The sequence below is a fragment of the Rhododendron vialii genome, chromosome 12a (assembly GCF_030253575.1).
Source record: "Rhododendron vialii isolate Sample 1 chromosome 12a, ASM3025357v1".
Taxonomy (NCBI): Eukaryota; Viridiplantae; Streptophyta; class Magnoliopsida; order Ericales; family Ericaceae; genus Rhododendron; species Rhododendron vialii.
Genome location: NC_080568.1, coordinates 14,093,186 through 14,105,064, shown reverse-complemented (window position 1 = coordinate 14,105,064; position 11,879 = coordinate 14,093,186). Strand labels below are relative to the sequence as shown.

Below are 11,879 nucleotides of genomic sequence, written 5' to 3'. Positions count from 1 at the left end.
ACGAACAGCCTCAGTTCACTCTAGATCAATTAGTTAAATTCAGTGAATCTGACATAGTCAGATTAAAAGAACTTTTAGAACCAGTCTATAGGCCAGACTTAGATTATTATGATTACCAGATTTTAGAAGGATACTATACCCAAAAGCTTGAGTACGAGCATCTAGAATTAGATGATAGTTCGAAGGTCCAAAAACAATATTTATTACAAAATAATATATTTGTCTTAGAAGAAAATTTTCTAAAATATGATTCCAGTAGAAAGAACAATCTTTCAGTAGAAGATATGTTTTGTCACTCAGACCCTAGATCCAAATATTATCAACCACCAGTTAAGAATACAGAAAGCCATATGGTAGAAGTCAAAATAGAAACATATGATAATACTCCACCAGTACTCCCAAATCAAGTATATGAGATGGGAAATATTCCAATCAGTAGGTCTATACTTGAGCCATCAGCCCAAGAACTAGAATACATAACCTATGGGAAAAGGTTACTAGTAGATAGAGATATAACTCTTATGGCACAAGCAGGAACAAGATTAATGCTAGACGTTGCAGCATTTGATCCTCAGTTTCACAAAGCAGTAATAGATAGATGGGAACAAGCTTTAGTTAGAAAACTTTTAGAAATGACCAATTGGCACTCTTCAGCAGAGATGTGGTCATATTGCGAATCATTTTTAGGAGACACAGCAAAAGGAATTGTAGAAGCCTACAAGAGAGACTTTGAAACCCAGTATGCGGCTTTAATAGCCCAAGGACCAAATGTTTATAATTTCACCAGTTTAGTCAAAACCTTGATCATAGGAGCAGATCCTAATAGAGGTAATACGACGTATCAGAATGTAGCTATAAGACAGTTAGAACAGCTTAAGTTACATAAATGGAAATATATAGTCAGTTTTTGTAATGATTTTATAGCCCTTGCATCACAGACAGGAAGAGCACTCGATCCAGAAATTAGTAATAAATTCTTTAGGAAACTTCTAGGACCTTTAGGAGAAGAAATATGGGAAAAATGGAAGGTTACTAATGGAGATGAAAATCAGCATTTAGGAATAGGCCCTAGAATTCAGTTTGTTTTTGCAGTCCTAAGAGACAAGTGCACTACACTTGAAATCCAGAAAGGCATAAAGAAAAACAAGTTAAACTTTTGTAGCCAAGTCATATATACTCCACAACAGTATGGATACGGCAAAGAAAAGAAAAAGAAAAAGAAAAACAAATTCTATAAATATCAGAAGAAAGCCAGTAAATACCATAAGAAGATAGCACAGACAGGGAAGTATAATTATGGATATAAAAAATATGGCTATTATCCTAGGAAAAGATATAGGGAAAACCAGTCTTATAGACAAGCACCCAGCAAACAACAGTTTAGACCAAGACCTAAGAGACATTTTAGAAAAAGAGTTCAACCAACTCAGAACCGTATATGTAAGTGTTTTATATGTGATTCAGAAGATCATCTAGCAAACAGATGCCCTAATAAAGGGAAAAACCAGAAAAACACAGAGAAAGCAAAACTTATAGCAGAATTTGAAGATTTTGATAACATTGAGTTTATAGAAATAAAATTAGAAGAAAGTGATACTGAATCAATATACAGTTTGATCAGTACAGAACTAGAAGAAATAAATTTCTTAGAAGATAATGATAGCAGTAGCAGTAGTAGTTCAGAAGATGAACTTCCCAGCTACATACCAGAATATACTTTTATGATTAAAAATTGTAGTATAGAATGTATACACCAGTGGCAACATAATATAGGCCAAGATAGTGAACCTTGCTCAGAATGCAATGGTTATCCTTTTAGATTATTTAGAAGTATATGTGAACATTGTAAGAAAAATGTTTGTAAATTTTGTCTCAAAAAGAACCATCAGATAGATAGAGATTCGATAGATTTAAGTGGTAGCATACACCAACCAGTGTTAAACCAGAACTCGAGACTAGCCCTCCAAGAAGCTAAATTAGAAGCAGCCACAGCTAGGTTAGATTTGGATAGAACAAAATTCCAGTTTGAAAAACAGGTAAGTGAATTAGAAAAGAAAATAGAAATTTTGTTTATAGAAATAGAAACATATAAAATAGAAAATAATAGATTAAGAAACCAGTTACATGAGAAAAACCAGCCTTTAATTGAAACTCTAGAAGATCACTGCAATATTGTTGAATCGGTCAATAGAATAGGAGAAAACAGTCTTATAGAAATAAATTGTGAGATTTTATTACCAGCTAGAGGAAAAAATCCAGGAAAGATCATAGAGACTAAAGCTATGGTAGACACAGGAGCTAGCAAAAGTCACATTAGTCGAGATCTTATACCAGTTGAATACTTTACAAAACCAGGTTACATAGCCAGAGCAGATCTCATGAATAATACCAGCATTATTTATGATACATGTCTCATGAATAGTAGCAACAGATTTACCAACAGAATCCACCAGCAACATACCTACCCATTACCTATGGTATGGATAGGAGAAATCAATCACAGCTATAAGTTTATCTTAGGATTAAACTTTATAGACAGCATGAATGGCAGTATTACATTTAGTAGACATTTTGTCACCTTTCATAAGCGTAGTTTACAGGTCGAAACCCTACACGCCCAACATTTAGAATCAGAGTTGTCAGCTAAGCGTGGTGGACCTACTGACGAAAACAAAAAAATAGTAGAAGAAAATAGGATAGTAAAAGATAAGATACATGAAATGTTAAAAGATATTCCAGAAAAACATTTAGATTCATATGAAGAAACAGTAGAAGATGATATTGAAACAAAGTGGTTAATGGAAGAAGATGAACAGTTAATCCAGATAGATTATGATCCAGTAAATTTTAATCAAATAGAATATTCTTTGTCAGTTCTTGATCACAAAAAGAAGAAGACAGATAAAGAAAGATTAGAAGAATTAATTAGGTTAGCAGAAGAAGCTCAGATTCTAGGAGAAAAAATCCAATCAAGCATTGGAATAAAAACAAGACCTTAGCACATTTAGAAATTATTAATCCAGATTTTAAGATTAGTACCCAGAAAATAGTATACAGCCCATTAGATGTAGAGAAATTTAAAAAACAAATCCAGGAATTACTAGATCTTAAAGTTATAAAAGAAAGTACCAGTCCACACAGAAGTGCAGCCTTTATGGTAAGAAATCATGCAGAAATCAAAAGAGGAAAAGCGCGAATGGTCGTAAACTATAAGCGTCTTAATGATAATATTCAGTTAGATAGTTATGATATACTCAGTAAAGAACAGCTTATTAATAGTATTCAGGATGCAATAATTTTTAGTAAATTTGATTGTAAATCAGGATTTTGGCAGATTATGTTAGATCAATCCAGTAGACCATGGACAGCATTCACATGTCCTCAAGGATGTTATGAATGGATTGTCATGCCATTTGGTTTAAAAACAGCACCCAATATTTTCCAGAGAAAAATGGACAACATATTCAAAGAATACCATTCATTTATTCTTGTTTATATTGATGATATACTTGTTTTTAGTAGAACACAGGAAGAACATTACAGACATCTCAGGATAACATTTCAGTTATTTATAGATAATGGTTTAATAATTAGTAAAAAGAAGATGGAACTATGCAAAGAGTATATAGAGTATTTAGGAGCCAGAATAGGAAAATGAAAAATCCAGTTACAGCCACACATTGCACAGAAGATACTAGAGTTTTCCGACAGAATAGAAGATAAAAAGAAACTTCAGTCATTTTTAGGGACTTTGAATTATGCTAGACCATATATAAAAGATCTTAGTAAAATCATAGGTCCTCTATATAGTAAAACGACCCCAACAGGTCAGAAATATTTCAACCAGCAAGATATAGATCTTGTCAAGAAAATCAAAGAAATTTGTAGGAATTTACCAGAACTAGAATTACCATTAGAATCTGATTACATAGTAATAAAAGTAGATGCTAGTGAAAAATGATGGGGAGCAATACTCCTTAGCAAACCCACCAAATACTCAACAAAATCCACAGAAAAGATTTGTAGATATTCCAGTGGAAAATATAAAGAAAAAGGAATTTTAGCCAGCATAGATTGTGAGATACTCGGAGTTATTAACGCCATTAATAGCTTCAAGTTATGGTTGTTTAAACCCTTTACAGTCAGAACAGATTGCGAAGCAATTGTTAAATTTCATAAGCTTCTCAATGAAAAAAAGATCAGTAATCGTAGATGGCTTAATTTTATAGATACAATAACAGGAAATGGTTATACAGTAGAATTTGAACATATTAAAGGAAAAGAAAACACTTTAGCAGATTATTTATCCAGAGAAATAAATACTAACATTTCCAATTTTTCAGATGGCATCTTCCAGCAATATAGCCAGTTCAACCAGAACAGATCAGAAGTTCTTAACCTTTGGGAGTGTGACTCTCAGAGTTTTCCCTGAACAATCCAGATCCAAATTCAGGTACCTCATCCACAATATTAGTGAGGAACAGAAATGTCTTTTGGATAATCTTTAGGACTCTCACAAAGATGTTCCTAGATTCTTAGCCTGTTTAAATGCTTTAAATATTTTCTTTAATCAGCAAAATGGATCAAACCCAACAAAAAGATTTTCATTTTATTGTGTAGCCATAGGCCGTGTTATGTTGGTCATAGGGATGCTGTAGACAAGTTGGCATGTACAAGCCATCCGTTCCAAAGGCGTCTGAATACAAGTCGGTTTAATCTTTGGACATGGAACAACATCTTTTTCTTGTAAATAAAGGGTTTTCCAGGAAATAGTGAGTCCTGGAATACATCCTTCATTCTGGTTGATCTTGATCAGTTCTGAGAATAAGAATTCTTGAAAATGAACTCTATCTTGCCTGGCTAAGTACTGAATATGATTGACAACATCTGGGGGGGATTTTGAAAGAAAAGTAGTTGTTTTTGGTTGCAAAAGCTCTATTGGATCATATTCTTTACTCCACTCACTCTTTTCTTCATCTTCCAGTGGGGAAGACTGCTTTCTCACTTTTACCAATGGGGTAAAAGGGCTTCTAATTCTCTTGGGATCTTTCTCTGATTCTAACAACTTCTTTTTGAGAGTTGTTATTTCTTCTTCAAGCTTTTGTTGATTATTGATCAACTGTTGGTTTGTTTGTTCAAAATCCTGGTTTCTTCTATTTAAAGGTTTGAAATTTCTAGTCATTGTTTCGCAATGACCACAAAATCTTATTTGCTGAGAAAATGGCTGGTTAGAAGATGGTTGGTTGAAAACTTGGTTATTTTCAAAACCTGCAATCTCAAGAGCTGCCTGAGTATTTAATCTTCTAGAAGACTCCGAAATGTAAAAATTGTTTCCAATGGCGCGATTTGCCCATTGATTTGCTTCTGCAAAGGTATGAGCACTTCAAACCCTTTTATCTTAATTTCAAAGATAAAGAGGTGGAAATTACAGAAGTAACTCTTTTGGATTTTGGATATATTCAACAAATTATATTCCATGACCCAGAAGACACTAACAGATTTGGAAGAAAAATTGCAGCATGTGTTCTCAACTCTATGGCAGATCAAGGTACAGCAGTTGAATTTGTGGTGGAATCAAAACTTCCAGAATGGACGTCTACGGGACAACTCATCCCTGCCTACCACAATATTCACATCAACACCAATCCAGCAAATACAATCCTCAGAAGAATTTATCACTGTGATAATGATGATCCATGGATTTGCGAGGCAAATTCTATAAGAAAACAGATCAGGCATGCCATTGCCTTCACCATAGCTGAAGGTTTTCATTATGATAGTTTATATGATTACGGGAAGGCACCATTAGTATGTGAATACCTATTTCAAAAAATTAGGTCCAATGATCACATTCCAAAATTAAAATTTCATTTTGAAACAGGATATGATAATTTAGTCAGGTATTATTTGGAGCAAAAAGACCAGCAAAGAGCCATGCTAACAGGAGAAGATTTATCCAATCCATCCGAGCACGAAAAAGATGAAGATTATAATTTCGATGATGAAGCCATCCATAATCTCAACAATGCCATGGAAGGATAAAAAGAAAGGTCAAAGTATCCCACCATGATGGACAGCAACTCTGTCATCACATGGGTCGATACTTTAGGATATTTGGAAGCATTCACCAAAAGTAGAGAAATAATCAACCACTTTTACTGTTTCAACCACTCTTCACCAGCAAATCAACTACTTTTACTCTTCACCAGCCAGAGAAATAATGAGTTCAGCTACTTTTGGACATCTTTCTTTGCAACAATAATAGAAGGTCTTCTTTTTCAAAAGAAAAGTTGAAAGATGTGACGATGCGGGCCAGTGATCACGCGGCATCCACTATTCTCTTTGAAAAACCGGATCTCTTTTCCTAATAGGTTGCCAGTCATTTTAATTTTGAGTCAGTCTATAAATTGTAGAGACCCGTAATTTCATCATTTAATCTTTGGTATTTATAATGCAATTGGTCTATAAATAAATATGAATTTAAGTTTTGAACAAAATGTTGTTAATATGTGAGAGTGTATGAGTTGGGGGTTATAATGTGATGTTTGTTGAATAGAGGGGTGTTAGTGCATTAGGGCTATATGTATCAACACTCACAAAGAGAACACTTCACTTTCCCCTTTTCTTTTTTTTAACGCAAGCTCTCTCTCCCTCCTCTCCCTTTCTCTCGGTCTCCTCTCTCTCACTCCCTCAACCAAATTCTTGCTACTCCACCATCAATCCTTGAAAACCCACGCACATATCTTCATCCTCGGCCCTCGGATCGCGTGGGAAGAGCTCGGTGGAGGCATATTTCGGATTTGGAGGCTAGGGTTTGGTTTGAGCTCAAAGCTTGGTCTTGATACTTGAGGTAGGGATCTCCAGCCTTCTTTATATGTGTTAAGTGTTGGTTTGATGTGCAAGGATTAAGTTTGATAACCTATTTTGAGTCTTGAATAAATCTAGTGTATGCTGAAAATTTCGTGGGTTCTGGTAATCTGTCTTTTTGGGGCCCTTCTGCTAGGAATCAATTTTTGGTGTCTTCATAACTGTTAAAGTTCGTTTCAATACGAAGATTTCGGTACCAAGATCATGCAAAACCGATAATCACACAATTAGTTATGAATTTTTGAATACTGGCTGTTTGCTGGATGTGCGAATCTGTGCGTGGCTGTTTTCTTTTAACTTCTGGGCATGATGAACATTTTGGGTGGCTTTGGGTCTTTTACAGGAGTTGCATATTTAAGTTAAGAAGAGACTGGCGTTGGAATCAATTAATTTGGTTAAGTATACAATTTTTGGTGAATTTCTAAAGCTGGGTTGGTTGATAGGTGCGAAAATGGTTGCGAAACTGTTTTTCTTTTGATTGTTGGGTTAATTTCCTCTCGTTTCTGAACCTGGGATTTTTACTGAGTGTAGGGTTTGTCGTGGTGCAACTTTTGGCTTTGGTTTCACTATTTTTGGGTTTAAGATGAAAGAGTTATGATTTTTCAATCAATTTTACTTATTCCCGCATAGAATCTGACAGCACCGGCGGACTTAGGTAAAATGGCCATAACTCCTAGCTCGGGACTCGAAAGGACACACCGTTTGTTTTGGTAGAAACTAGACACATAGAGCTTTCCAACGATACATCCCATGCATCATGGGTATGTCCGAGCGATAACAGATTTGCATCCAAAGTTGACCTAAATTCTGCCTTTGTACCAGTTTTTACTGTTATATTGGAGCTATAATTGAAAGGCCGTAGTTAAGTTACCCGAACTCCGTTTTTGATGTATGATCTATGGATTAAAAGGAGAAGCCTACTTTTCAATGGTTTAAATGTCGTTCTTAAATTTATGTTATTTGATCGGATATAGTCAGAACTTCAAGTGTGAATGATTAATTTCACCTATTGGATATGTGGGGATATGATGAGTTGATCTAGATGATTAATTATTGGGATATGAGAACTAGTGAGCATAAGGGTTAAAATACTTGTAAACGATTGGAATAGAAAATGGATTAGATGGATGATACGATCGATGATAAATTAAGTTGTAGAATGTTTGACGCGATGTGTAAATTATTCGATGTCTTTCCATGAGATTGAGTCTTTGGGCTTACAGGATACTTGCAGTGAGTTAAACAGGATTTGGTGAATCACTTGGCATGAGTGCATGGTTGTTAAGCATTGATGGGTACTACAAAGATGAGGATCTTTATAAGTATTTGCAAATTAGACTTTAATGGAGATGTCACAAAGGGGGGGTCCATTATGTGGTAATATGAGATGTGAAATAAATGGTTGATTTATAATGTGAAGGATGTGGGTTTTTGTGCTTTCTTTATTGAAATGATGAAGACAAGATTATTTACGTGTAACTGAATCTAAGTATTGGTGTGAGAGATATGTTTTGCTATGTGTGGGGATTAGAGAAACGGTGGATAAAGAGATTGCTTGTTAGTGAGAATATGTGACACTATATGAGTGGCATGGTGGATAATTGAATGGTAACAAGAAAGCCACGGATCTACCAAAAGGATTTTAGTGGACGCACGGGGGTCCCAAAAGCCTGGAATTGAATGAAAGGATTTTAGTGGGCGCACGGGGGTCCTAAAAGCCCGGAATTGAATCCAAAGGATTTTAGTGGACGCACGGGGGTCCTAAAAGCCCAGAATTGAATCCAAATGATTTTAGTGGACGCACGGGGGTCCCAAAAGCCTGGAATTGAATGAAAGGATTTTAGTGGACGCACGGGGGTCCTAAAAGCCCGGAATTGAATCCAAAGGATTTTAGTGGACGCACGGGGGTCCTTAATGCCCGGAATTGAAATCGAAACAGGTGACAGTGAAAACGGAGAATCTTCATAGTATTTAGCATCATACTAAGATTGAAATGTCAGTTTGAGTTGATAACTTGGATTGTCCAGTATGTCAATACATGTTTTATATTCCTTCTATTAGACCTCCAAATCATTGTGGCTTGTTTTCCTGATATGTGGTGGTCAACTTGTTTTGTGTGAATGCATATTTGGTACCTTGTGGTGCTATGCATTGCGAGAGTTTCATAAAAGAAATCTTATTGTGAAGAGATTTTTACTAGATGTGAAACTTGAGATTTGAAGATTGATTTGGGGTTGACGGGTGAGTTTCCTTGTTGTTGAGGTGCGGTATTGTTTGACTTGTCATTGCTTACCTTATGTTCTAACTCTACATGCCTAGCGTGTATATTTTGGGGTGAGGTTGGCTAGTTGTATGAGAAAAGAAAGTGAAAACATTTCTTTAAAGAACTAAGATTAATCTTTAGGTCATTGAAATGGAACTGAAAAAGCAAGGATTGATTTGGATAACGCCGTAACGGTAAGCTGAGATTTTTAAGAATATTGGTGTGTGTGGGGGAGAGTGTTGCTGTTTGAGAAATGGAGTTAAATACTTTTCAGCGTGAGTATGACATTTTGTACTTCACTTTTGACAAAACAAGTATGCTTTTGGAAAATGTTTTCCCTTGTGATTTGTCTTCACTTTTGCATGTAATTTAGGTATGGATATCTCTACGAGCTAGTGTAGCTCACCCTATCCTTTCAGGTACTCGCCATGGCACTTAGCTTGGATTGCATGGAGTGTATATTGAGACGTCTCTTGAGAGCTTCATTGGTATCATAAAGGACGTGTTTATCATCTAGTCTAATTCATGTTATGTACTTTACTCGTAATGGAAAGTTGTACCTTTTGATCAGAATATATGTAAAGCTATGTGTAAATTCCTCTCCTTGATTAGTATGGAACTCATTTAATTGTAAACGTTTGGGAGACTTTATGTAAAAAAAAAAAAAAAAAAAATTAGAGAGAAGAAAAAGAGATTTTGATTCTTTATTTGGATTGGCATGACAGTTAAGGGTAAATATAGTTGAGAGGAAGACTTTTGTTGTGGAAAATATATTATTATTTTAGCTGAAAATCGAGGGCGTGACATAAATAGAATAGAGTCTTTCAGTTGTACTCACGACTCTCCTAGCATTTGAACACTTGCTATCTGTAAGCATTTGTTGCAATTGTATTTGGTCGAGTCAATCTTCAGCAGTGGAACCTTTGATCTTTGTAATGAGCAGTTTGCAGTAATAATATTGTAAGTTTCTCTTCAGTTCTTTATTGTTCTTTAGGGACTCCCGAAAGGGAACACCCCCTTGATCATAAATAAGGTGAATATTGTATGAGTTATATGTCTGTATTACCCAAAGATTTTAATCCAGTTTTTATTATCATTAGTATTTTAAAATCCAAAATTTTAAAGAAGTAATGACTTTAGGCCTTTAAACCATAAAGCCTTCTTGAGTCTTAAACCCGTTTTGCTAGAGAGTGGCGTTGAGGGAACATAGTATTCGGAGGTAGGTTAAGAAGGAAAGTAAAGAATTCCTTTGAAAAGATTTTGGCACATAAAATAAAGTAATAATAAAAAGAAAGGTTAATTAATGGGTAATTAGATATATCCTTCCATTTACAATATCCAGTTTATTTTAAACAGTTTGTCTGGATCATGTGGTGGTAAGTACCGAGTAGGATTTACAAATAATTGATTACAAGCTTATATCTTTGCATGCATGAACAAAGAAGAACATATCTTGATTTACATTCGTAGATTGGAAGAAGAAATATTTACTCAAAATCTTTTAATAAATAGACTTCTAAATACAGCTTTATATACAAGCAGACCTAGATCTAGTATCACTCTTACTAGATTCATAGGGAAAGAACAGGATAAGCTCAGAGATTTAGAGCAACAGTTAGCTGAAGCACAAGGCCAGTATCGCAGAGCAAAACCATTTCAGAATTAAGATTGAACTGTAATTATAAGAAGTAGTAGGGAAAAGAGTAATTAGCACATATAGATGCACCACGTGTACTTAAGCTACACCACACAGGATAGTAACTTGAACCAATCACAGTGAGCATGGGTTGGAGCATGGGCTGATGTCCTGGTCTGTAGCATCACTCTTACCCGAACAACCCACCCTATCTGAACACCCAATCACGAACTGCCACGTCAGCTTTTTCTTTAAAATTGTCAGTGGTGTAGTAGCAGCATCAAAAAGGGCTTTTGGTTTGCTTAACCGTGGTTGGCTTGGTCCCACACATAACCAAGTCTAGTTAATTGCATTTTCTCCCTACATTTACAGCCTTATCTAATCTTGAATTTATTTTTTATTATTTGTTGTTTGTACAGGATAAGGTGATGCATACCACAAGAAATTAGAGCTCAGATCAATTGTGGAATGGGAGCGATTACACCCTTCATTTTGATTTTGCACAAATATTTTTGAGATTATACTTTTTGAACTATTAATTGAACTTGGCCATGGTGAAGCTCTTAATTGTTTTTGACATTTGAATATGATATTTGTGAGTCTCACCATAAATATGCTTTGCGTGATGTATATATTTTGATGGATTTTTGATTTATGAAATGAAACTAGCAAAACCACCATGACTGAGTCCATTTATGAGTTTTTTTTTATCAATCCATGTATCATGATTGAGGGTCCATTTCTTAAAATATTTCAAGTTGTCCGTGCATCAAAAATAATTCAATTAAAATAAATTCTTTGTGCAATAAGCTGAAATAATGTTAAGAGCATCTTCAACCTTGAGCCATTTTTTCCCCTCAAATTTGAGTGAAAAATTGGGCCAAAGCTTTAGGTATGTTTTCTCCAAAGCTCTATTTCCGAACCTAGCATTTTTTTAGGCTACCCTTCCAAAATTTAAGTCAAAATGTCACATTTGTAAATATTAAGAAGTGAAAAGAAGTGTTGAGAAAAAAAGGTATGAATTTGGATATCTCCAAATTTGAGTAAAACAAAGAAGAAGCAAAACACACAATAGGTAGAAAAATGGGTAGGGCATTAGAGATGAATTTTTAA

General features: G+C 35.0%; 1 long non-coding RNA gene across 1 annotated transcript; it reads left to right on the top strand.

Annotated features, from left to right (window-relative positions):
* Positions 1-6,479: 6,479 nt before the first annotated feature.
* LOC131311331 (uncharacterized) lies at positions 6,480-9,833 on the top strand. The gene is made up of 2 exons (XR_009195468.1): positions 6,480-6,850; positions 9,550-9,833. It is a non-coding gene; the product is annotated as an uncharacterized LOC131311331 (long non-coding RNA).
* The last annotated feature ends 2,046 nt before the right edge of the window (positions 9,834-11,879 follow it).